Source organism: Patella vulgata, chromosome 4 (assembly GCF_932274485.2).
Source record: "Patella vulgata chromosome 4, xgPatVulg1.2, whole genome shotgun sequence".
Taxonomy (NCBI): Eukaryota; Metazoa; Mollusca; class Gastropoda; family Patellidae; genus Patella; species Patella vulgata.
Genome location: NC_065882.2, coordinates 65,985,339 through 66,012,224, shown reverse-complemented (window position 1 = coordinate 66,012,224; position 26,886 = coordinate 65,985,339). Strand labels below are relative to the sequence as shown.

Sequence of the window (26,886 nt, the reverse complement as noted above, 5' to 3'; positions counted from 1 at the left end):
GACAGTAAGCTACAATTTAAACAAGCCGAATTGCAGAGCCATACATCTTGTCCAATTACTAATCCAAATATATAAAATATCACACCAACCAAATTCATTTTTTTTTACCATAATCAAACATGGTTAGCTCCTTTAAACTTGTGTAAGATATTGATAAAGAGCTAGTCGATCTAGCTATAATAGTTCAAAAATCAAAAATAGATAATGAAAAATGAGGAATTTTTTTTACCATAATCAAAAAGGGTTAGTTCCTTTAAACATACATTATGTAAGATATTGATCGTTCTAGCTATAATAGTTCAAAAATAGATAATGAAAAATGAAGAAAATTTCTAATACAATCAAAAAGATTTAGCTCCTTTAAAGATACATTATTTTAGATATTGATAAACAACTGACCATTGTCAAGTACCACTGCTACGATAAAAAACAAAGTCTGGGTTATCTATTTTACCGTTAAATTAATAAATAGTACGGATGTTCTAATTCATTTAATATCTCTGCCACCTGATGGTTAGAGAGTTGATTATGGACTTGTCGTGTGAATAAATGCCTAAATAATATTTGACGCCAGAAAAAAAAAGACCTTCAATAGGCAGTTTTAGTTCTTGTATAATTCAAGAACAAAACCAACCAAGTTCATGCGTGCGTATATCAATATAGAAATGATTTACATGGTTTATGATCTTATCAACTTTTCAATGTGTCACTTTGAAATTAATGCATTTGTCTTATTATATGTCATGTCACAAATATACACACTTAAGGTACTTAACACATACTTATCTATTGTCGGTTAACTATACTAGGGAAGGAAAGAAGTAGGGTTTAAGGTCTTATCAACAGAATATTTATACCACTTTGAGATTAACATATGGTGTTATTTTTATGGTTTCGTGTACTATGCAAGAGGGAGTATCTTGCCCGGACAGCAACGTTTCCATCGATCCTTTTTTTAAAACAAAAACGGTTAAGGGGTGTTTTACGTACAATCCGAACGACTAAACACACTTTTATCATCAGCCCACGTTAAGATTCGAACCCGACTGTGAGTCCAGTGTCCTTACCAAACAACCAACTTAGGTGCATGACGACCCAACTATGGCATAATCTTTCGGGTAACAGATGGAATTGCTGCACTGTTTCTTTTGATCGTAAATATGTACCTTAATTAGGTTCACCCGGTGCTATTTTATGAAAAGCTAAAATGTTATGGCCTCCTACATTATATAACGTACAGAAAAGTAATTAAAGTAGAATAAGACTGGATATCGTGATGGTTATTAGGTAGTCAAGATTATTGTTCTTCTAATAACCAACAAACTTGAACTGGTTAACAATTCATTACTTGTTACCATTCGAATTACATATATCCTATCACAGACATTGTTAACTCGATAGGTAATCAGTTTCCATGTCAATCAAAGTCACTGACTAACAATGTCTTATTATGGTTTGTATGTCGTCAATTTCAATGTTTACCTCGTTCCTATGGAGATCTTGCCGAGCAGAAAATACTCACATTAGAAGAAACAAATTTTTCCTAATCATAGTGACACGTAAGTGATGTTGGGTTAATTGATTTAGTTTTAATTATAAAGTAGAAACCTTTCAATATTCTAAATATGTAATTCTATAGCATCATTAATTTACCTACTTACAGGAGAGAATTTATAAATTTCCACCGCGCTTTTACGTTAAATCTTGCTTTTAGGAACACTGAGATATCACATCAACCAGAACGACGTGGAATGGGGGCGTCTTGTCGTCAATTTAAATAGGTCATTTTGAGAAACGCTGCGCAAAGCGAGAGCGAAAAAATTGCCAGGATACCAGCTCATTCCGCCAACTCCTCTTCCAGTTCAAACTGCCGAGGGATGCTTTAGGCGGATACACAATTGTACACGGGACCATGCTTTTTCTACCATCATGACGATTGTATAACCTTGTCCTGACGGATGGAAACACGCAGTGATTTGTAAACGGGAGATGTTTGTAGGATGTTCAGGCTCTAACCACATGACTACCGTGGTCCCAAAATCATGTAGAGACTGGTCAATCTTACCTTTCATAAAAGACAAGAATATCAAGCAAGAAGAAGACTGAAATACGATATACAAATAAAGCTGTCCTCTTTTCTACGCTGTTATACCTAATTAATAGGATGTATGTTGACTATAATAACACACAGATCAATCATATATTGACATATACAGCAATCTATTTCACACTTCTCAGTTCTAATAACATCATAAGTATATAAGTAAAATAATGCGGGAAATTCCATCGAAGGGTTAATAAGTAAATATTTACTGACTGAGTCGGGTCAAGTGAAGAGTTTAATAGTTTAAAAATATTTGTAATAGTTTTCTTCTTCCCGAGTATCTCATTCTTTAAATATTTGTTTTTCGTCATTTTATTTTTGAACATAATAAGAACAGACGAATGTCTTGGGCAGACTATTCTTATCAATACTGTAAATAATTTTTGGAAGTTTTCGGATGTCCCAATAATTATTATTTATTCTTGTAGGATACAGCAGTCACCTATTAAAATATACGTTATTCTATATTTCCACCCTGGCATACAACATAGAATTCCTGAATAGTCAGGTCAAGGTCAATCAGAAATACAACCTGATTCAAATCTGAATACATGTATTTCTTTTGAAGACGGTGTGCACACCACATAAAATTATTGACCAATCAAATTACCTTTATTGGTGTGCAGGGTTGTATTTAGTGATGAATTTTGCAAACTTTAAAACCCAAACGCCTATAACAGTGATTCTGTTGGGTCTACGACCGACTGAACACGCGTTGGATAGATTGTTGGCTGGATTACACGGTAGTGTAAAATCAGAACAAATGAAACGAAACGTTAATTCATCAGACACAAACTGTTATAAACATTTGATTAGAAAAAGAGTTTACTAATTAAATGACGAACGAGTTAACTTAAAAGATAGGTTGCCAGGCAACGAAACATACGCCCACAGCAGCTAAATCGTCCGGGCAGTCAACAAGTGTTGTCGCATATTTGTACTTTTTTCGGTAATGAAACATTTATAATACACTAAAACTTTTTCAAAGTGATCAAGGGCCATAACTTTGGCAGTAATTAATCGGAAATCTTTGAAAATCAAAAGGATTCTTCGTCTCATGACCTCAAACATTGTGTATAAATTTAAAGTCAATTAGATATCAACTTCAGCCTCTAGAGCATCCACAAGATTTTTTTTAAGTGATCAAGGGCCATAACTCTGGCAGTAATTATCGAAAATCACTGAAAATGAATAGACTTCTTCGTCTCATGACCTTAAACATTGTGTATAAATTTAAAGTCAATCGGATATTAACTTTAGCCCCTAGAGCATCCACAAGATTTTTCAAAGTGATCAAGGGCCATAACTCTGGCAGTAATTATCGTAAATTGCTGGAAAATCAATTGGCTTTTTCGTCTCATGACCTTAAGCACTGTGTATAAATTAAAAGTCAATCGGATATTCACTTTGGCCTCCAGAGCGTCCACAAGATTTTTTGAAGTGATCAAGGGCCATAACTCTGGCAGTAATTATCAAAAATCGCTGAAAATGAATAGACTTATTCGTCTCATGACCTTAAACACTGTGTATAAATTTAAAGTCAATCGGATATTAACCTTGGCCTCTAGGGCGTCCACAACATTTTTTGAAGTGATCAAGGGCCATAACTCTGGCAGTAATTATCGGAAATCGCTGAAAATCAATAGGATTCTTCGCCTCATGACCTTAATCACTGTGTATAAATTTAAAGTCAATCGGATATTAACTTTAGCCTCTAGAGCGTCCACAAGATTTTTTGAAGAGATCAAGGGCCATAACTCTGGCAGTAATTATCGGAAATCGCTTAAAATCAATAGGCTTCTTCGTCTCATGGCCTTAAACACTGTATATAAATTTAAAGTCAATCGGACGGACGGACGGACGGGGGCGACGACAATATACGACCACATTTCAATGTGGGCGTATAAAAATACACTATACAAATTGAGAATGACGAACTATTAAAATTTTAAATTGAGGACGGGCATACGCCATGCAGTGTGCTTCAGAAAATCAGTGCTACGACCTGCTCTTATTTCTACCTCCAACCGCCCCGTTACCCAAGAGAAATCAAGAGTAAAGAAAACAAAAGAATGTAATTGCTAAAAATCACGCTTAGAAATAGTTAACGTATATAAAAATAGGAACAACCACGTTATGCCGATATGTTTACCTCCCCCGGGGACAATACATCAAAGTGTTGGTTCGGATGTTCCATCGTCGGGATATTAAAGAATGCAATCTAGCTTTGGCAAATCACCTTTTTGGACAACGAGTTAACAATTACGAACTAAGAGTAGAAAGAAACGCGGAGACTAGAATATATTGTTGACCAATATTCTATTACATCCATCGTCACAACTTACATCTCAGTAAAACTATTTCTCCAAAATAAAGCCACTGGTGAAGATATAACTGAAAATAAAATAGCACCAGAGAAAGTCTGTTTCTGGAAACGTAATTGATATTATTACAGAGAATAAACTACAGAAATCAGAGAATATCTGTTCCAATAAAATCAAGGATATATACCTGAACATAGACCAGGGATGGACAGAGAAGTACTTGGGAACTTAAGTTGTTCTCACGTAGCTTTGGGACTCTTTTAGACTTGAATTTAAGTCGCACTGGATGATGTGGTAAGATTGTCACATGGCAAGGTTTGGTACTTCGGATATGCTCTACAAAGCATCAGTTGCAGTCAGTTTATCGAGAAAATTCTAGCGCCGAATGAACTGTAATATTAGAAGAAGTGTGCTTCAAAATGAATAATGCGAATTATTCATTAAAACCGTTAAATATTTTATGATCTTTCCCGAACCGGAATATGTATGCTAATGATCCAAAATTAAAAACGAAAAATCATCTACGGGGTATTGATTGACTGTGATATAAAACTTTGATTAACGACCATTTTTCCGGAATTGCTTACGTTTCTCTAAAGTCTTGATTATAAAATTAAATGTCAGTCGTGTAATTAAGGAGACCAAAATACTTAAAGCCCCCAAACAAAAGACAAAGAGGCAATGGTAACATAGACCGAATGTAAAAAAAGAAATGATGGTTGACGGAATAAACTTATTGATTTCTACAATTACAAACTTTAAACAAACAATAAAAGAACAAAATGTACAACCTCAACATACCGACAATGCTTCAATATATAGATCGACGTTAATATTTTTTATCATAATCTAGGCATTGTCATCATTAGTCTTTAAGAATACTGGGCGGACTCCTATTGTTGACAATCATTGTTTTTTCTATGCGAGATGTATATCCCGTCTCATACAAAAAACCAACATAACTATGAGGATGTTTGCTTTATCTATTAGTAAAAATCTCGACAAGGGAAATATATATTTTATAAAAACATGTACGAATTACCGTGTGATATACATGTAATTAATAAAGTATGACCACGCCTTGCTGTGTTTAGCACGCGTTTCTATATTCCAGAATAAGTACAGATGTCTACCCCAACACGATATATCTTGAATAAATAATATGATATTAAACTTTAAGTACAAGGAAGTTAAAACAATAAAAAGTACAAGGGGACAATACATCGGAGATATAACAAGTTAGAAGTTATCTCATGATACCGTACTAATTTGCTCAAATTATAACTAAAATCAGACCATTTGAGGAATTTGCTACACTGATTGACAGCTCAAACGCATCATCAGTTGAAGTGACCTGTCGATTCAAGCCACTGAAAGCATAATAGTTTTCTTATAAATAGGTTATAAATACATAATCAAAGGCATACTTTCGATAAAATCTGGACGGTAAGTCCTTAGCGTGTTATGATAAAAATGAGAAATTATAGGGGGAAAAAAACAGAAAAAAACATTGATAAAATACCATTTAAAGACAATACGTATAAGCCCAAAAAGAAAAGAACAGAAAAAAAACCCAAAGACACGCAAGGCTATTATGTTTTCCTACTCCAATCTATTTCATTCTTCTAAAATAACGACTACATAATGCACCTCCCTTTTAAAATTCAACTAGGCCTAGTCACAGTAATTAATATTTAAGCATGCAAAAAAAATATAAAAAAAATAATAATAATAATAATCAATATTGCAAATATTTCTTCTTTAATGTGTTTGATAAGAGATTTTAATACACAAAAAGATAATTGCGAAAATACAGCTCTCAATAATATCATCATATAATCGATAAGAATTTCTATTCTCAGTATGGTTAATAGCGGATCCTCTCCAGGAAATATGCTTAAGATTCTTCTTCACTAGCAATATTGCATATAAGTCGATCAATTGGCATTTCGTAATATCTTATTATAATGACAGTAACTTGGGAAACAAATAAAAAAGAAAGAAAAAAACAGCCCACCAACATTTTCAACTGCATTTTTACTCACGGTTTTGAGTAGCTTAATAAGAAAGAAAATCTCCAAAATGTTTGATTAGAGTACAAAGAGGAGGTAGATCCTACACTTAACTCAACAGACATTTGAAATTCCCAAATCTTAAATGATACAGTTAGTTTTTCTTAGCACTACATAAATTTTGAATATCCTAAATCTTTGTTGGTCGTCCTCAGCATTTTCATATGACTGTGTGTCATGCATCAGGAGCTCCACAAGGTTGTGTCGTGTCGCGTATTTTGTTCAGTCTGTTTGGCATCGGTTAACGCATTTAATTTGTTTCTGGTCGCGCTGTGAACGCCAATTCTAGCGCAAAAATTGAACAGCAGCAAGCCTAAAGTGCACTGAATGGTGTGAAAAAGTCACAGTGCAATGCTTTCAATCATTTATGCCCCACCCCACCCCAACCACAAAAAAATGTACGAAAAAAACCCAACAACCCCAAGACACTTAAAAATAATAAATTATAGCTCATCAATGAGATGAAACTAGATTTTTTTACGTTTGCCTGTCGATAAAACGTGTGAATATTTTATAGATGAAAAGTTTTCTTCTAGATAAAAAATAACCTGATATTACATTTTTTGGGTCACTTAAATAACAACTAATAACGTGGGAAAACTGCTAATCAAACTGTCATTGACCCATATACGAAGATATATTTAAGACAATAGGTCTAACTAGAAATTATGGCTCTCAAATTTATAAACACGTCCCGGAAAAAAAAATATGACCATGATGATTTCCTTAAAAAGGTGGTTAAAATTTGCAAGAACGTGTTGTACTCTTTGTAATGTTAAACAACCCCAGCGACTATTATAGCATGACATCCGCTTTTGCTAGAACTATTAAAATTTATCCTTGAAAAAAGACAAATCGATCCTAATCCAACATGGCAGTCACTCACAGCATGGAAATATCCACGTTTTTAAAGATTCTTGAAATCAAGCCGATAATTAGACAAGTCGAAGGCGAGAATTGACAAATTTACTGACAGTTAAAATATTACAAACAGTTAGAGGGTATTAGAATCTTCCGGTAAGCAAATACAGGCATCTAGAATATGATTGGTCCATATTGTAACAAGCACCACACTAAGATTATATTATGAAATGCAATAAAACGTGGTTTAAGGTCCTACTTTTCTGTTCCGAATGGACCTGCTCTTATATCGAATTCCAACTGTCAAGGGTTCCTTTACGTTCACGCCAATGTGTTTACGGGCCTGCATTAGTAACAAGGGGATAACCACGCCGGAAAATCCCGAGGAACTTTCGCGGCCAATACTGGGGAGCGAAATCGAGACCTCCAAGCTAGCGAGTCAGTGTCTTACTCACTTGGTCCACCGTGGCTCCCAGCTTATATTATGGACCTACAGCTGGATAGAGCAAAACAAAAAATAAATAAAAACTATAACACAAGCAATTTCTGATTTATTTTGCCGACGTTTCGAATTCGCTTACATGTTAGCAAAATAAGTTATCAATTCTTTTTCCGTTAGTATGTGTTATAGTTTATTGGATCCATCGATATCAGTAAAATATTTTACTGTCATCCCTATATTTGACCTGTTTGTTTTTTATCATAATCTCTAATTAAACTTTACATAAAGACATTTTTAACAGTGAAAGATGTCCCAAAGGATTGAAATGCATCATCATCTTCAAAACCCTTCCAGCTCTTTCTTACAATCAGTCATTTTATTGTAGACGAATTAGTGAGTGTGTGTATTAAGGAGAGTTTGGGTAAAGAAGATATCAATATGGTAATAAAGCGATATTACATTTCCAGACTGTGTGGTCAACAACTTGCATATAAAACGTTGGTTAACACGATTCAAGGCGTGAAGTAGGAAGAAATATGTAATTGAAATCAATAGAGGCTATTGTCGTAGTCTTCACACTATATAGTTTTATCCTCGGGTTTTTCCACTGTCTTATAAAAATCCAAGTACACCGTATCATTAACATGTCTGACTTACATCAGTCAAACCTCTTGTTATACCCAACAGAGAAACGTTATATCTAATAAACGTTTACCACTACATGTGTATGTTGTATTGATCAAATCGTCAACGGTGGTGTCGATAACCTGGTAACGACCTAGCAAATGTGGAATTAAACCCTGTCTGGACCTTAGGCACAAAATTATTTGTAAACCCCCACGAACTCTCGTTTTAAATGTTAGTATGACCGTGTTACAACTGCTGATATGATGCCGAGAAGGAAATACAGAGGGAAATTGGGTTTTAACGTCTACTCAACACAAACTAGGTTATTTCGGAACTAAAATATGGTCCAATTTTATTTCAATAATTCGCTTGCGCGTATGGGTCTTTAGCGGAGGACCCGGAGAAGACACACGAGGTTGAACAGGGGATCCTACTTCTTGCCACATACACACAGGGAATCGAAACCACGCGATACGACTCAATGACAGACCTTACGATCTAACGCACATGCGTTAAACCATTCTGCCACCCAGCTTCCTACGAGAAGAATAAAACTTGCAGATAGTCATGAAAGGGACACACTGACTGAACGGCACTTTTAACTGGCGAAAAGTTTTCAAAGACCTACAGTACTGGCACTTAAAGCCGCTGATATTCATTTGTATTTTCGGACAATTTGAAATATCTATTTTGTCACAGCTTAATCCGCGCTAAAATATACGTAAATTTATTATTTTACAGTTAATTAAAACGACAATACTAAATATCTCCCGGCTTGGACTCAGACCAATTAAATAGTTGGCCATCAACACTTACAGGTGGCGTTGGCTTGTTTATATCTCTACGAAGGATGCCAAATTTGAACTTTCAATTTATCATATCTTTGTAAATACTTTTTTTTTCATTTGATATTTACTTTAATTAGAGATTCCACATTCGCAAAATTGTAGTTCGCAAGAGTTTTCATGATTCCTCAAATGACGATCCACGGCTTTAAGTCCATTGAATATTAAATATAAGAACAAGTAAATTGTACATCAACCCACGGTCTCTCATAGTATCTCCCCGTTTTGCCTTTCAGTATAGTTTTTGACGATACATAACCTTGACTAAGGCAGAAAAAGCTATCACATAATCTTATATTTAGGTTTGCTTGTGATTTCTGCGTATTGTGTCTTGTCCGTAGATTTGTTTGGTGTAATTATGTGTGGAGCAGCCCCCCCCCCCCCCGCACTTACTATTAAGCAAGCGAAAACTATTGATGTACACACACAGTGTTATAAAAAGTAAATCCGTGGAAACCATCATATCTTTTATCTGATAGCATGTGAAATTATTGATTAATAAATAAAAATGCGTTACGTTTATAGTAAAATGAAAAAGATAAATACTAAGATATATAATTGATCAATAGAGAGTTGTGTAACTTTTGTGAAATAACCCTACATTGAAAGCTGATCTATTGAAAGATCAGTAAAGATAAAAGCCATGCCTTCAGCGATAATTTTCATACTCAATCAAAATTTTTTTTAAAAGAAATAGATTACATAATGATTAAACTTTGGCTAATCAATCATTTTCATCAAACTGGTCTGGACTGAAAAGGTACATGCATATTAGCTATTATAATTGCGTATCTTTACACCTTCTTGAACAAGTATGCCATTTTATACGCCCATGGTTTGTTAAATCGTGTTTTTTTTATGATGCTTAGAATCGTTCATCCGTGCACAGGACGATATTTAGCGAAAATAATATACTTAGCTTTTGACTAAGCGTATACTTCTTTTTTTGAAGTTACATTGTTTGAAGTTCTGGGCTCGAGCCATTTGAGAGAATAAAGATCCATAATTGGGTTTTCTAAAACAAATAAGCTTATCCCGACTACTGTGCGACGCTCTAAAGAAGAAGAAGAAGAAGAAAAGGAAGAAATTCTAGTGAGTTGATTATGGGCCTGGCATGTAGTAAATAATTGTCTAATAAATGATTTATAAAACATTTGAGGCCAAACGAAAGATTTGCATTACGCAGATTTCGCTCTTGAATAATGCATCTGTAATGAACAATAAATATTGACAAGAAACATTTAACAGTCCGCTTTCTAAAGAAATGAATACTGTGTATATATTATGTGTAGAGAAAACTAAAAATGGCTAGATTTTATTATAATCTTTATATTTGCACTTTAAGCAACAAACTTATTTATCTACATAATGTATCTATGTTTACTTTATAAAGATGCTTTTATTCATAGTAAACGGGGTTTCTATTCAACCTGAAAAAAGTTTGAAAAGAGAGCTTAAAAAGGTCTATATATGTATTATCCTCCGTGCAGTGTTGGTTTTAACTATGCATTTATTTTTATATACAGAATGCGTGGGGATATCAGTTCATGGTGCCCCTCTCCATCTAACTTTAAGCGATTTCATTATGATCGTGAGTTACTAACGGCGCTATATGTCTATATTATGTTGTTTACTCTTTATTTATGACAGTTTATATCGTCTTAACCTAGACAGTGTCATTAATTGTAAGTAACATTAGCGATAATTTCTATGTTAAGGATATCTATCATGTCAAAACTTAATTGCATATAAAGCACCCAACTTCATAGATACGTTTTCCAGTTAGGTACATTTAGTAAGGAAGTCATAGCCTTTTCTGAGAATAAACCTACTAAATCGGTGGTAGTTCTATGGTTGTGAAAGAGCTCATAGGGGATTTCCAAGAGAAGTTATGATAACGGCAGTGTCATTATGACAGATGATGAAGACCAGATGTATACATTTGCATGGCATGATATAAGTCCCTTAGAAGTCCGAATACCAATAGTAAGTGCAGGGTGACTGCACCACACATAATTTACACAAAAACATATACGGACAAGACATAATACGAAGCTAGTATTGCACATCATATGTTACGTGTTAGTCTCAATATGACCTAAGTATATTTTTTACCAGACACTTTTCCTTAAAATAATTAGACATAAGTGTGATCGCAGTAAAGGGAGTTGCTAAAGAATTATTATGTACATCTAGTCTCATTATACGCACTCATTATCTGTTTTTTTTATATTCAGAGTTTGATATAACTGATATATCATTTGTAGATCTTCCTCGAGGCAAATAAAAAGCTTTATATGAAAAGAATCATGATAAATCAGATGATATTATCTCGTATGAAGATGGGTGTGTGCAGACAAAGAGCACTTACCAAAGACAACATCCACCGCAAAGGTAAGCACAGTGTCAGGTTTTCTGGAAAGTGTAATCAAACCCCGCCTTGTGCACGACAGGCGTTAAAGGGCTAATCCCGATATTTTTTTGGGAATAAAACTGATAAAACTGCTTAATTTTGTGTTAAAATCCCTTAAAATCCTCTAGCTGAGGGCCGAGCAACTAACTCAATATTTGTGATAAGTTTTCAAACCACTTAAACCCGCCAGTCTTCGTCTGGAAATGGAGACCTGTGTCCCAAGCTGTATTATGCGGTGTCTGGATAAAAATTACGTGTAGTTGAAATTTACCTTTCGTTATCAAGTACAGCACATGGGTCATTCACTACATAGACCTCTCAAGGAACGGGAATCGATTATCAGGTCACCCAACGAAAAAACTGACCCGAAATCTTAAAAGGGTTACGTGTCCGGATAAGCAATTTTGGCATTCACGTCCAAACGACTCAATATTTTGAGCTGGAATTTTGAGAGAAGGTAAATATCCCATTCCTCTATATTTTGGCGCTTTAATTTCATACGTACTCCGACTTTTATTTTTGAGACTCTCTTGAAATCGGGATAGTCCCTTTAAGGCGGTAACAATAACGAAATACAGTTTGTAATGCATAATAACATAGTTGTTTGTAGAATACAAAGATTATCACTTATATTCGGGCATACATGTACTATCGACAATTTTACAGAAGGGGTAAGTAAGCCTCGCCTTGTGAACGACATAAGTTATGGCGACAACAATGGCGAAATGCAATTTATAATGCATAGTAACATAGTTATCTGCAGGGACCAACACTTTATACCAGGACAGACGATAAAGTATTTTATGGAAAGAGTACTTAAACCTCGCCTTGTGCACGACATACGTTATGGTGACAACAGTGGCGAAATGCAATAGTAACATAGTTGCGTGTAGACTGTTTAGACCACCACTTCATAGAAAGTATATTCTGAATCCAAATTAATGTTGAAGAATGTCTGTATGGTAGCCAAGATTTAAGAATAATAATAGAATTATTATCTGCTTGTACTTGTGACGTTAATTTATATAAACAATCAGAAAATGTGTTTAGAATTATAATTGAGATGTTGTGTAGTTGAATCCGTTGATTTAAATTGCCTTGGTAGAAACCCACTTGAACTCCAAACCAACTTCATAAATCAGAAAATGTATTTCAAATCTATTTTGCATCTTTCGGGTATTAGCCTCTCGACAATAATATCATTGGCTCGAATCTCGCAAGTGGGATTGAAAATAAACAATATGGCCAAATTACCTTTACTAACTTTGCACACGCATTAGTATATATATACTAATAGTAATGGAGTATTGCGTTAACTTCCATTCCCTTCCATTCTCAAATGATGGGGGGGCGAAAAAGGTATGTCATTGAGTCAACTAGTGTGCGTTCGATTCCCGGGTTGTACGTGACAAGGAGTAAGGTCACCTGTCTAACCTCGTGGGTTTTCTCCGGGTCCCCCCAGTTTCCTCCCACTACTACAGACCCCCACGCGGAAGCGAATTATTGAAATAAAATGGAACCATATGTTAGTCCCGAAATGACTTAGTTTGTGTCGAGTGGACGTTAAACCCCATTTCCCCCTCTCTCTCTCTCCAAATAATGGATAGACCCATCCCTTTAAGCAAACTTTCGAGTTAACAAGCACCTAAAGATCGACTTCGATAAAAATGATTTTGTTTTGCGTCAAGGATGTAAATGGACGACTGCACAATTTTTTTGTCAAACTAACTACTGTTGCTGGGGCGTGGTGTAATGAAATGAAATGGGATTTAACGTCCTATTTTTCTGCACCGAATGCGCCATGCAGGGTGCATGCGGGAAATTTTACCCAGACTTTGGACGGCCTACTATTATATCGAATTTCAACTGTCAAGGGTTCTTTTACGTGCATGCCAGCCGAACGACTAAACAGCTGTCCCTGTACAGCTGACAAGGGGAAACCAAACCGTAAAATCACGAGGAACATTCTCGACAAACATCGTGAGCCAAGCCGAGACTTCCAGGCTAGAGAGACAGGGTGTGTGTACTCCAACTTATAACATTCACCGGGTTTCAAGTCTGCGGCATCCTGATCTTTACCATATTCAAAATTCAAGCGTATGATTTAGGGGTATCTCCATGAAATAACAGAATGGCCCCGCAGGTTTAACTTAGTGCGGCGCAGATGAGTATAGATAGGCCATCACGCACGAGACATATATAAGGGTTCTTTCTAGGAGATCAAATTTTATTCATTTGGGAAGGTCACAAATAGCTTTCATAGTTTTTATACCTTTTCTTTATCAATATCATTAAATGAAACGTAATTGAATGGGAGGGGGGGGGGGCTAACGTTTTACGTTTCTACACCAACTGGTCTAATGAGGGCATACTACATGCATTTACAGTCTAACTGGTTTAATGAATATAGATTGATAATCTCGGAAGGAAAATGCTGATTATATCGATGATATAGTCCAACTAGCATAAAGATCTAACGATAATGTTGCTCAATATATCACAATACGTTTTAACAAAATCACTTACCTTACTAATGTTTATATATATTCCAAAATGTTCTCTCTTACTTATTATAACACTTACATATACTGCAACTTTAATATACAATTCCCTCAGTAGAATATGATATAATTGAATAAGTTGAAGAAGTTACGGTAAACATAGACACGTACGTATATAATAGATCTCGTCCGCCTTCTATAGAGATACACACGCTATATCAACAAACAGGCAATACGTATACCAAGTCACCCAGATATTATACACTCAATTCAATTAAAATCGCCATCCCTTTCCCAAACACACAGTGTCGTATCGTGTTCGGTTTTATCGATAATATGGTTGGACTGTGGTTGAATCACGCTGTGGTTGTCTCTAATTTAACACAAAACAAAAATGTATTCCAAAACGAAACAAGCAATGTTGCTTTATGTAGTCAGTTTCTTCTATACGGTGTCTTTGATTAGCCGAGATGCGCCGAATGCCGAAAGGTAGATACAAAGGCGAATCAAAATATAGAACTATTGGAAGTTTCACGACGGAACAAAGTGAATACGTAGAGTAGTGTTATGTAATAACCCGTATGTATAAATATCGGTACTATTTTAAAGCTATGTGTTTTATTTATTTTCTAAAAAACAACGGGATATCATTATTTATTCTTAATCCAGTGCAAGCAATAGATAGAAGAGTTTTGTCCAGCTGATGTTACACACTATATAGGGAATAGAGATTAATCTAACTGAAACATTTCCGGAACATAGACTCTCTTTAAGGTAACAGAAAAACGTATGACGATTATCAATTGCTTATGAGGAAACGAACAAATAAATGATGATGAAATGAATAAACTAACAATAAAACGTGTGTATTACGAATAATAATACACGACTAGAGCATAAAGAAAATACGCATCCACTTCTGTGAGATAAAACACATTCACTTCATTTCGTAGGGAAAAGTCCAATAGTTCCATTTTTGAATCATATCCGGTGCATCCCAATCAGGAAATCGATTTCCTAACATCTTTTCGGCAGTCGGCGGTTTTCGGCGAATTAAAGACACCGTCTTCTATAGGTTGAAAAGGATTATAAATGTGTCGACTGTACATTGCAATAAGACAACCGTCTCTATCTAGCTCTTCACTAACTATAAAACTAGTTGTCATATCATTAAACACACTCTTCTCGGGTCAAAAGCATGATTGATGTATATTTAGTATATATGTAATTATCAACTTGATGAATTATAGTACATTTATATTGTGTATACTTTACTTAGATAGAACGTGTCACATCTGTTATAAAAATAGACTATTGTTTCTTTCACAAGGACATGACTTACACTTTATCTCGTATTTAAAAGGGTAATTACGTGTATTTTTAAGTTGGCTGAGAAAGTTGTCCTTGTCAGTGGTGCAGAACGGGCGGTCTGGCAAGGAACAGCGCAGAGTCGTTTGGATGGGACGAAAAACCTAGGTCCCATGTACACGTTGGCATGCACGTAAAAGAACTATTGACAGCTGGAATTCGAAATAATAATAGGCCGCTCGAAGTCCGGGTAAAATCCCCCCCCCCCCATAGCACCCTGCATGGCGTATTGCCGTCTCCACTGGCGCATTCGGTGCAGAGAAATAGGACGTTAAACCCCATTTCATTTCTTTACACCACGCCCCAGCAACAGTAGTTAGTTTTGACAGAAACAAATTGTGCAGTCGTCCATTTCACATCCTTGACGCAAAACAAAATCATTTTTATCGACGTCGATTTTTAGGTGCTTGTGAACTCGAAAGGGAGTGTAGGCCGCTCTCCGGGCCATATTTCCCTGATATCACACTGCATGGCGTATCCCCGTCTTCTTTAGTCCGGATGAAGTAGAAAAGTAGGACGTTAAACCCCATTTCATTTCATGAATCTTCAAAACATACCTAATTTCAGTCTTTTTTGGGGGGAAAACACCTTTTCACATTTGTTTTTAAAAGCATCCAGTCATGCCGCATTATACTGTTGCTAGATCAGCGATTATTCTGCTCAGTGGGTGTAGCAAGATCTGAATAGGAACACATATACAGTATATTCTAATACTAAACATGCCGACTCGCTTTAGTAAGTTTTCTAATTTAGTCGACATTAAAGGGACACTCAAAGATGGGTAATTTGTTTTTTTAGTTATTTACCACCCAATCATGCATGGTAAAATGAGATTGTGTGCAAAATTTAAAACAATTCTGCCAATCCATTACTGAGATATGGATATACAATTAATATTCAAAGAGTTCAGACATCGTTTCCCTAAACTATTAATGGAGGCCACGGATAAGACTAATGTTTCTAACATTGCTATACAGAATCGTAATATAATATTTTTACTGTATTAATTAGGGTAGGATTCCTTTCTAATTCAGAATTCTGGAGGGAGTAACGTAGCGATAAATTGCACCTAAAACTTTGTTTCGTATAGAAAACGACAAATTGGGATTCCAACACGCCTACTGTAGCCAACAGCACGCAATTTTCATAAACATGCGTCATCTTCGATGCGTAAATAAAACATGAATCCTGAAACATTAAAAAAGGGGAAATAACTCAACGAATTGCTGTCGAAATATACGAGTTCAGTGTCAATTCCATGGCATATCTGGACCTTTATGAGTCCCCTATTATTTCACATTTGGTAGAGTCTAAACTATATTTCAGCAAAGAGACCATTAACATGCCACAATTGTATGATCTAAATCCTAAAGGAGAATTTTTTTCTGGAAATTTTATAATAGAAATGTAATTTTTCACAGAGATCTTTCCAAATGGACCCCTGATTACCTCTGATCCTTTCGCCTCAAAATTATTAAATTCATTAAATGCTGACAGAAAATGATCGAATCTGGGCCAGAAAATAAAGAGAGATGGGCATTTAAAAAATGAAATGAAATGTGAAATGATTTATCTATATTAGTGGTCTGACTCCATTTTAATTTCCATAGTTACAGTTCAACTAGGTTTCACACAATTCTGTCGGTTTACAACTTTCTTGTGTAATATATCCAACAAACCCGAAGTCAATTAAAGTGTGGGTTTATATTTAAGACCAAACGAAATATCACAGTATAATCTCGGGAGGCAACTCATCTTCAATTATCACAACATCAGAATTGCCAAGAAGAACAATCGTTGTAACTTCTGTGAGAGAATTTGTAGCGTGTTTACAAGATATTTTAGACGGATGTATGGACAATATACTCCCACGTTAAATTAGGGATTTTTTTTACAAAAACCTCAAGCCGTATGGAACGTCTGAAGACGCTGAAGTGTCCAATTTGAGTAACATATGCCGAGGGCCATCACTAAGAACTTAGAAGTAAATTAGAATCGCTTCTGACTTCTGTGATTAAATTCAACCGGATTCCTGGGGGTAAATTTCTCTTACAATTTAATGATTAGAAGCGAGAGGGTCGTGTCAAATACACGGAGGGAGCTGGCCAATCATTATATCCACACGTTATTAAAGCGACGACCTGGAATATCGACATTTCTAATTGACTGAGACAAATAAATCCCCATATATTCCACTGAGAAATAATTTGACGCTTTTGTATTAAAAACATTTAGTGAACAGTCAGTGTGCCGTTTTTTCACCCAAGTCTGGGGTACAGTTTAATCCCGTTATCTATTTTACTCTTGGATAGTCTATGGGATAAGTGCTTAGATTTAAAGTAGTTGGGGGGGGGGGGCACATTTGGCCGTTCTGATTGCATTTTTTTCTATCGGAACAGCAACTGGATAAAAGATGCTAGAAATTGTATCTCTCCGCTCAAAACACTGCTTAATTATGTTTGATGTTTACAGTGTTGTGTATTTTTTCTTGTGGAAGGCGGGGGGGAGCTCAAGGACTGTCCCGGGCAGCAGACAATTTAGCCATGCCACTGATTCAAATACAGTCTTATAAGACCATAACACGGTATATTAATAAAACTTCCATATTATTTGCCCTGGTTTTGCCTTGAGGCTTCAATAATAAGAAGACGGCCTTCAACTCTGACATAACCCCAAATTCTTAATTAAACTTGCAACCATTATATATGTTAACATACAAGTGCAAATTACATGAACAGGCACACATGACCTTTAAAATTACAAGCCAAAAGGAAACGCGTGTTATTGACAACACATGAACATGTTTTTATTTTACTATTAAACGTCGACAGTTTCCGTACATACTATAAAAAGTCCCTGAAGATTGATGATTGTTAGTACGCCTCCACTAAACTTGTGGTTCATGTTGTTACAGGTTTGGTGTTTGATCCATGAAATGGTGGAATATGATTTGCAAATTGTAACAGTTAGTGTACCGAACGTAATGGTCATGTCATGACATTGATAGCAGTCTGAGAAAGTGTAGGACTAGGTTTGTGCATCTAAAAACAAAAATCAAATCCCAAATCCTCGATCCTATCCTTTCTGAAACACATTTTCGCATGTTGAAGCAACGAGTAATAGCAACCAGCGATGCTGTCGAAATTCCAGTGACGTGTGTGCGCGTACAAACAATTTGCAGACGACAGTTCAGGGATTGTGGTTTTCTCTGTCCATGTTCTTGTCGACTTCGGGCCGCCATTTTGTACGACCTGATTGGTAAACAAAACATTGCCCAACGAGGGAATGCTTGCTGCCACATACTCAAAGATTGCTGTAGAAAAGTGTTATGTCGCTTTAATATAAAAACATCTTAGGGTATGATAGCTTGATCCGTTTCCGAATCTCAATATGGCCGCATCATCCAAAACGATTTGGGGCCTAACTAGGAAGTACTACAGAGCGTTGTTATTTAAACTATACTATAGGATACAAGGAATAAGTCTCATTTTAGAGCTGGACACTGTACTTGTAGCCAATCCACACCGAGGGGCATTACATTGATATTAATCTAGATTACTTTTGGTGGCTAAGGCCCAAAGGATATAAAGAAAATCTTCTTAAATCCACATGAATTGATCTGTACATTCTGTTAGCCAAAGGTACACCTAGATAAACGCAGCTAATACGTTTATCCTTTTAAGAGATCGTATCTTTTAAATGAAGCATGAAACGAACTAGAGATCACTCTCTGGTGTTGAAGTTAAATTCATTGAAACATATCTCCCTAAAGTAAGCTAGGTGTCACTTATATTTATAAAAATAGAAAGATAATTTATCATGTCTATCTATCACTGTATAAAGATACGCTTCATAGATTTCAGATCTGTTTTGGACGTAAGTAGTGACGCCGCGTAACATTCCGCTATTAAAATTGGTCTCATCAACAACAGTGATGTGAGACGCATTAATAAAAAACGAAATCCATTTAAGGGATGTTTTTATAGTCGTGTCTGTCTTCATCAGAACTAAAATAAGAGTCTAACTCAATTGACTTGTTTTATGAGTACAATTTATGACATATAAACACTTTCAGTCGAGAGTTGTTATTAAAATTTAATGTTAACGTTAGTGACGGTTAGCTGAAAGATCTTTCAGGGAAGCTTGGTGATCGTAATGAACTATAAGTTCATATGGCGTCTTATAAAGGCGAAACCCTGAAGCTTAATTAGCCTATCTGAATCATCAGCACGAGAATTTAGTACACAAATGTTCGTGAATTGATATTATCATAAACGAAAAGGGATCGAAGGGTGTAGGACGGTCATTTTGTATCCAGTGTATTTTAATGATTAACCGATGAACCTGGCCAGATAAAAAGTTCAACCGAAAAATAAAACGTAAAACGGAAGTGGTATCAGGCGTTAAACCAGTTTGATTTAACTCGTTCTTAAACAATGGTTTCTAGATTTAATAATGCTGCTGGAGGTCTTTGGACCAAAAATTATCTTCTACCAAGCATTTATTGGCTTCTGAAATAAGCTCCAAGCTGCTACTCCTGGTTGTCTATAAGTAATGACGGGTGTTGAACACGAGAGGATACACTTACCAGTTAACACTTTTCACTTCCAGGAGTCCCCTACACTGACTGTACTTTTATATTTATAATGAGGTAGAATATTAATTGATCAGAATAATATATTCCGCTGGTAATCAGACGAATACAGATTTTAAATTTGATGCTGTTGATAATGTTAACGTGCGCTGAAAGTCTTGTGGGAATTGAAGTCTTATAGAAACCTCTTTTCAGATAAAGATTCCCCTTACTTTTCTTAGTTTAGAAAGTTAACCATATTACGTGTTGATTCCTGGGGTAAAAAAAACGCCCGGGGATATAATTCTTCGTGTCAACAGCTACCAAATTAAAATTCAGGCCAGGAAAAACGTGATCTAATAGATATGAAAGCAATCGTAATATAGCGACTTTGGAACGTGCCTAGGGTGGGAATAAACATCTAGTCCAATTGATATATCAAACTAGAAAATCGCGTGGTGAACTTTAATCGATTGCCTTCCCAAGCGATAAATCTAAGAAAACAAATCAAGATTAAATAATGCAAAGGTTTGTAAAATTGCGTTTTTATTTAAAGAACCAAGATCAAAATGTCTGTATCGTAACATTCTGCAGGACTTTGTTTATTAATAATTAATTCCCTACAGTATCTAAAGGAAAATAAGAAATGGTATTCTTGCTTGCATGATGGTTGGTGTTGGTGTGTAACGTCTGCTTCCACAGTTAGTGATATTGCATACAAAAAGTATTAGAAGTAAAATGAAATGAAATGGGGTTTAACGTCCCACGTCCAAACTGGGCTAATGAAGACAGGCATGCGCCATACAGTATGATATGCGGAAAATTTTGCCTGGACAGCGGAACTACGGCCTACTTTTATATCGAAGGGATCATTTACGTGCACGCCAATGTGTACACGGGACCTTGGTTTTTCGTCCCATCCGAACGTCTAGACAGCTGTCCTTGTCAGGCCCTCCGTCCTGTATTACTGACAAGGGGGAATCACGTCGAAAAATCTGGATGAACTTTCTCGGCCAATGCAGAGATCGTACACCCGACCCCCATTCTAGCGAGCCAGCGTCTTACCCACTTAGCCACCGTGAGCCCCCCCCCCCCCGTATTAGAAGAATATCTAGCTCGTTATGAAATGAAATGAAATGGGGTTTAACGTCCTACTGTTCTGCTCCGAACTGGGCTAATGAAGACGGGCATACGCCAAACAGTGTGCTATGAGGGAAATTTTGCCCGGACAGCGGCACTACGGCCTACTCTTATATCGAATTCCAACTGTCAAGGGATCTTTTACGTGCACGCCAATATGTACACGGGACCTCGGGTTTCCGTTCCATCCGAATGTCTAGACAGTTGTCCTTGTCAGGCCCTCCTGCCTGCATTACTGACAAGGGGGAATCACGCCGGAAAATCTGGATGAACTCTCTCGGCCAATGCAGGAATCGGACACCCGACCCCCAGGCTAGCGAGCCAGCGTCTTACCCACTTAGCTATCGTGACCCCCCCCCCCCCCGTATTAGAATATGTTTGTTCGTCTTTCTAGTTGTGGCCATTGTTTAGTTTAATATGGATTATATAACAGGTAGTGTTTTTCAGAACAACTGAAGATTTAGATAAAGAGCTGGTCGTTCTTGTTATAATAGTTCAAAAATAGATAATGAAAAATGAATATATTGAAAATTTCATTCCAATTCTAGGCGAAGTTATGACTGTAGATGTAGCGTAGATCATTTATTATCGTAGCAACGGTACTTGACAACCGAGACTAAATTTGGATTTTCCATTTTATCGTTAAAATTTGAAATCTAACGAGTGTTCAAATCCATTTAAAGCTTGGCCACCCGATGGCCTAGAGAGTTGATTATAGGCCTGTCATGTGAATAACTTTCAAAATAATGATTTACAGATGTAACACCTGCAATGACCAGATTTGGTTCTTACATAATGCATCTTTAAATTCGTAATAAAATATTTTCTGGGGTTCTTGAAAACATCTAATAGCAGAATACACACTACATTTTTAGTTTGTGGTGTGTTTAATATTTACTCTTCATCATGCTGACAGTTCCGCCGCATGAACAAACATCCTTGAAGTTACGAATCAAGAGGTTTATCTGGAATGTTTCGAAAAACTTGCAAACACCGGTAACCATTGAACTATATATATATAGTTATGACTGCCGTGTGTCTTTCTGTTTGTTCGGGAATGGTGGCTACACTTGGGGTATAAAGGCAGCTCGAACCAGGTAGTGGCATAGTCCTGGTTGCGGCGCACTACTACTTCCGGTTTTGAAAGTTGTAACACTTCCGATTCAGGACTCTACCACTTCCGAAACAGTAGTTATACGCCGGATCAACCGCTAGTTATAATAATAATAATAAAAAAATAAACGGCTTCTCCCTTTAATATAGATTTCTGCTATCTGCCTGTATCAATATTAATACCAATTTCACTTGTAGTTTATGTGACAGAACTTGTTTACAGTTGACTGGATACAATTTAGATACTTTTAATCTGGCTAATACTCTTATAGCTTAAGTTAAATTAAACGTATCTAGAAGCACTTGTTACAATCTTAATCATTCGTTAATCTAATAAAATCGTAAATCATAGCAATGTCAATAAATGTCAAGGCTTGCGTTTTCTTTGGGGCATTTAAACATTTGCAGGCAAAACTGTAAGCTCGACAAAATGGCAAGGTATTACTACAGTTCGACGAAATGGTGAAATGAAATGTGGATTAAAATGGTTCACGTCGGTGTGTCAAATAAATGCCCCAAGACATAATGCTTCTCACATATACAATGCGTCCAATAGTTTTAAAATCTTAAGAGTTTGTTTAAACCAATTGTGTTATCGTATCTTTACAATAGACATGTCAGTATTAAAAACTGAACCCCTAATTTCCAGAAAGCCAATAATAATTTCCCTCTTAACTGTTTCGGGCTACGGGATAGAGGGATTAAGTAATACAAGAGAGAGCTTTATTCAGACGCTGGAGAAACACCATGTGTCATTGGTTCGAACATAGAACATATATCACTCGGATAACATGTGAACTATTAACAAAAAATCAGTCCCAAGATAGAGATATTTCAATTAGCATAGAAAACTGGAAGCACGTTCTCTTTCTCTAATCAGTTAAACGCGGAACCATTGAGATGATAATATAACTGTTATTGACGCCATCAGCAAGGGTTGCCCACCAAATATGAATTGAACACAATCAATAGGAACGACGTCGGCTCCATTAAGGCATCTCTTTATTAAAGCTACAAGATTATAAGAGAAGAATATTAGTAGTTAGGCTACAAATCAACCTCTTATGACCTCGACAAATTTACGCCACTTGGACTATTGTGGTCCAATAAGATGAATCAATAGTTGATAACAGATATCGGTGAAGGCATCTTTTTGTCCTGTGTTCATGTACATCTACCAATTTATCTCAAGGTTTCGAATTGTATTAGCTGTCTTATTATCAAGAGTGTTTGACCTACCGTTTACTGATCGTGAGACATGGTATACACGGCAGAATTCGATTTTAGGAGCAATTACTCATACAAGACAATGTCAGAAAATCTTGAATTTGGGAAACTAGGTTTTCTACGAAAAGATAAATACAACGGATTCCCTTAGAAAATGTAATGAAATGGGGCTTATTCCCTTAGATTACAGAGCAAGTAATTCGGTACAGTACACCATTGAATGTTAAACTGAATAGTTCGAAACTACCAATACTGAATGTGTTTAAACCGTATAAGAAACATTGATATAGGATATGAAAAGAGAGAAGGAGGAAAGGCTGCTGTCCGAGCAGAACGGGCATTCTTTGAATTGCAAACTTAAGCACAAAATAAAAATTACCGTATGTTATTCTCAGAATAGTCGATGTATTGTGTTAAATCCCATTTAAATTTCTCTATACAAACAACAACAACAAGATGAAAGGCCCGTGACACACCAATTAAAATTTACAATGAGCAGAATTAGTAGCGATGTGTGTATTACTTCCTAATGAGCAACACGAACACGTCACCAGGCTTCAGTGATCACTTACAGTTCTAGAACGACTGATCAGCTAATGTTATTAAGGAGCCTGGAGACTAGGTACGAATTGGTAATACCATAAAAGCACCCTATCTACAAGTCAATCAAAGGTTAGCCGAAACGGTAATTGAATTGCAATAGTAATTTCTACTTGATTACAGATGAACTGGGCCAAAGACATCATGCTATACTGGGTAACCACAAACTAATCTGAACGATACCTACCACGTCATAGTAGGGGATCATCATAGCTTTCAATCAACTTCCAACCATTTTAAAAGCCATAACGTACAATACCTAGTTGATTGGCTTCAACATGGATGACGTGAGGCGAAGGCAAAACAAGAATTGATTCCCCCAATGGCTAATCGCTTACCGTACCATCAGCCTATCATACTTCTCATCCCAAAACCGAAATTATATTATTTAATAGTGCCAAGTAATCCTCACGGCTTTCGTTATCTAATTTTATTTCACTTTGAATGCGTTAAATGAATCTTGTCTTTTATTCCACAGCACGATGTGAGTATTAAATAAGAACAGGCTTCAAAGATGAAAACTGGGGTGCAAAAAGTTTGAATATGTCTTGGACGTACATTATGGAACGGAGTAAATTTAATCAAAATCATTCAAGAATCTAGGAACTGTTGAAATGAATGAATGGATGCAAATACTATCTTTAAATTTGAAGATAATAACTAGGCTACAAAGCTGACATTATTAAGAAAATTCTCATATCAACGGACAGAACAGGAGTCGGTTTTCTTTAGAAAGCGTTTGTATGATATAAATGACCCGTACGAAACTATCCCTCGAAAACTAAATTGTAGACTGCATTTTCATTTCTCTGAAGGTAGAGTGGTTTTGTTGTTCAGATTGATAAATGGCTGTCACTTCTAGGAAATGTTAGGATCCAATCACGGTTGCTAGTTTCCCGATCTCGAAACTGTCCGGTCCCGTCATCTCATGGTTGACATGAAAAAAAATGTCTAGTCGTTCGGCTGATATAAAAATATCCCATTACATTTGACAGTGCACGCCACATAGCGTGGTTGGTGTTAATTAGACTGTCTCGACACAAACTACCACAAACACATAATACATTAACAAGTTGGGATTCAACTGTGACCACAAATACGGAAGCAAACCATAGGCAATGAATGGCTAATTCTTTCAGATCCTAGCCCGCTGAGGATCAAATTTGTCATAGGGTATAATGGCAGGTAGACAACACATGCGGTAATCCACAGATACTCAACTCTTTGATACGGTGAAGAATATCTGGAGGAAACCATTTCAAGGACAGCAATGCTAGCTTTCAACATTGTAATACACATACAGGATAATATATAACTTATTCAGATGCTGGGGGGGGGGCATCCCAACTTAAATCTATACTTAAGAAACGTGTACGCCCTTCCTCTCTAATATCCCCGAAGCAAAGGCCCGAGAAATCCCTCTCTGGCCATTGCTGGATTGACTTCTGATACTTGAGCTTTTGAGGGAGTGTGTCTATTCTTCCCATTCAATCAAATCTCTCCTAAGTACAGCAGCACGAGGACCCTTCGTTTAAATCTAGGGTATTCTCTAAAACTTTGGACAGTGATTTAAGGTATTAAAAACGGTGAAAGTATTGTTCGTCTCCAAACAGTATTGTTTACATTGTAGTCGTTTTGATAGCCGCGTTTGTCGCACAGTTAGTGTTTCTGCAATATTCTGCTATGCACTGGTTAATTGGACGTAATAAATTTCGTGAATCCTGACGTAACGTTATGTAAACATGTTTGGAGCTCTGTTTAAACCCGAATGGTATTGTTACGCAGTTAGGTATTGGTTGTTAATCGGACTATTGACCAGTCATAATTTGGAACAGAAATTTGCTTTCATTACGGCGGTGTTGAGTGGGATTAGGTCTAATCAAACGAAACACTGCGAGGAGTATACTCCTCTCTCGGAAATACAGGATACCACTAACAAAACATATTTCCCGATGCCCACGTCCCGCCCAGCTTAGCTTATACTTTGCAAGCATCTGTAATACAAGGACATGTACCAGATATAACCCAAACACCTACATGTTATTTATTTCATAACCAACACTCAGTTGCAAAAACACATAATTCCTGACGGTGGCTTTATGCATTTATGCGACAGCTGCATTTATGACAGATAGCATGTAACAATACAGTATATAATAATGTTTTCTTTCAATTATTGACACTTTTGGAAATAACAAAAGAACAGTTGTAATATTCTTTCAATCATTGACACTTTTGCAAATAACAAAAGAACAGTTGTAATTGCCATGGTAACAATATATCACATGTTATTACAATGTCTGCCAAAAAAGATTAAGTGGGACTTGAATTCTCAATTGTATTCTTATTGTATAGTTTTATTTAATAATTGGGATATAGACGTTTAGTTTATTTAAATAACAGGATAGTATGTAATTTTTTGCTTACATTCTGTGCATGACATATTTGAGGTAAAAGGAGCGGATATAGGCAAACAGAAACCGACCTAACCAACCTTTAAAGTTTTATAAATACAAATTATATACTTATTACCATACTTAACTTTATATATATAGTTAAATAAAAGTAGATTAAGTACAGGTACATTGCTCTTTTACAGGTAGTAATTAAACTCCCACTAAACAACACACTAAAACACACTCAATTTAAGAATCGGTCGTTAACTTTTAATATCAC

General features: G+C 36.1%; 1 protein-coding gene across 3 annotated transcripts in view; it reads right to left on the bottom strand.

Moving 5' to 3' along the window:
* Positions 1-26,886, bottom strand: part of LOC126819468 (cAMP-dependent protein kinase catalytic subunit beta) — a 161,324-nt gene that overhangs the window by 108,220 nt on the left and 26,218 nt on the right. Inside the window, exons 1-2 of one of the 3 annotated variants that reach the window (XM_050547499.1) lie at positions 15,297-15,387; positions 14,215-14,562 (exon numbers count right to left, since the gene is read on the bottom strand). The exons of 1 other annotated variant lie outside the window; for it this stretch is intronic. The gene's annotated coding sequence lies outside the window, so the exon portion shown is untranslated. Of the gene's footprint in view, positions 1-14,214; positions 14,647-15,296; positions 15,388-26,886 lie in introns of those variants that run through there. One more of the 3 variants, XM_050547500.2, reaches the window with a different exon arrangement.